General features: G+C 37.8%; 1 non-coding gene across 1 annotated transcript; it reads right to left on the bottom strand.

The window, feature by feature from the left end:
* Positions 1-220: 220 nt before the first annotated feature.
* On the bottom strand, positions 221-381 carry LOC132693494 (U1 spliceosomal RNA). Its single transcript, XR_009616861.3, has one exon. It is a non-coding gene; the product is annotated as a U1 spliceosomal RNA (small nuclear RNA).
* Between the last annotated feature and the right edge of the window lie 1,585 nt (positions 382-1,966).

Below are 1,966 nucleotides of genomic sequence, written 5' to 3' on the forward strand. Positions count from 1 at the left end.
TTGTATAGTTGTTAAGATAACTGTAGTGGAGTAGTTGTGCCGTAAACTTTCAGTAAATGAATTTGACCTTTGGAACAGCTAAAAGTTGTGATCTTGTTCAGTTTCTAGGTAGGAGCAATACTTAAACTTTTGTTGCTTTAAGTCCAGTGTGTATGGCAAATTGATTCATATATACAAGGCATTTTATAGTTTCCTAAACATATTTTATATTTTTTTTCCCCTGGGAAAAGCGTGAACAGTCCTCCACTACCACAAATTATGCAGTCGAGTTTCCCACATTTGGGGAAATCTCAGGAGTCAGCATATCCAGAATGCAACGGATAAGCCTCGCCCTGGGAAAACCACCTTTGTGATCATGGTATCTCCCCTGTCAATAAGTATACATATTTTATATTTTTAATCCATTTTCACAACTATTTTGTGATGCCATATTATTCGTTTTTCCTGTTTCTAAATGAGAAAATGGTGTCAGTGCCACCAATTTCTTGCATTCACTCAATTATACTTATTAAGCACCACTATATGTAAAGTACTTTGCCATATAATGGAAATAATGCACAAATTAATTCTTGCCTTTTGAAAGTCATAATCTAGTCAGAGAATGGCTTACTCTCCTTGAGCTGCAATAATAAAAATACCATAGACTGAATAGCTTACAATAAACGTTTGTTTCTCACAGGTCTGGAGGCTGGGAAGTTCAAGATCAAGGTGTTGGTAGATTCCTTGTCTGATGAGGGCCTGCTTCCTGGTTCATCCAAGGCCATCCTCTGGCTGTGTTCTCACATGGTGGAAAGGGTGAGGGATCTCTTTGGGGTCTCTTTTAAAAGGTCACTAATCTCATTCATGTGGGCTCCACCCTCATGATCTAATAAGCTCCCAAAGGCCCTGTCTCCAAATACCAACACATTTGGGGATTAGGTTGCAACATATACATTTTGAGGGAACACATACATTCAGTTTATAGTAGGGAAGGAGACAGGAAATTCATGCCTTGGGTAGTGATTTCTGCAGCAATAGAGATAACTTCCAGCCATCTTAGAAATATAGGGGAAGAAACTCTGATATACACAAGCATATAGTTTGGGTTGATAGTAAATGTATGTAACAACGTGCATGCATGAAGATGTGACCATGTTCTGAGACCCTGAATATCAGCTCTGCAAATAGATGAGGTGAGACGCTCTACATGCATACAGAAGGAAACACATTTAAAATGAAGGAATTGTGGGGAATAAAGAGATAATTTCCTGTTATTTAATCTTTCTGTACCCACTTTCTCATGTGTAAAATAGGAATAATATAGCAGCTCTCATAAGACTCTTGGTAGGATTAATATAAATACAGTTTACAAATTATACATAAAGTGTTTAGAACACAGTAATAACTCTCAGTGTTAGCGCATGTTATTATTATTGCCATTGTTATTATACATCTTATTTCCATTTTGGAGACTTATGTATCTTAAAAATTATATATCCAGGTAAGTGTAAATATAGAAATGACTCACCCTTACATTAGTCTTGATGTTGAGAGCTTTGACATTGGTGACATCTTTAGCCCTCATTTCCAAAACTAAGGGACATGAAAACTCTATTTGAAGTAATTCCTTTAGTTCATTGAGTTTTCTCTAAGGATCATCAAGCTTCAGTTATCACTTGCTTGCTGATATCTGCCTCTACTGATATGTGATATATGGCAAGACAGCCTGGGAGAGACAAGGGACAACTGGTCTCAGAGGTGACCATTGTGCCAACATATGCTACCTGTACTCAACGCCAGCACAGGGGCTCTGATTGAGATCAAGGGCAGCCTTCCCAGTTCCGAAGAATCCACTAATAAGAGCACCAGACCACATTCAGAATGAAAAATGCCACTGGATCCCCTTTGCAATTAACGATCACTTATTGTGTTCTAATAATAGCCAATGATATTTTTAGTTCCCCTCCCAAACCAAGGAAAGAAGTTC

The sequence above is a fragment of the Panthera onca genome, chromosome B1, assembly GCF_046562875.1.
Source record: "Panthera onca isolate mPanOnc1 chromosome B1, mPanOnc1 haplotype 2, whole genome shotgun sequence".
In the NCBI taxonomy this organism is placed as follows: domain Eukaryota; kingdom Metazoa; phylum Chordata; class Mammalia; order Carnivora; family Felidae; genus Panthera; species Panthera onca.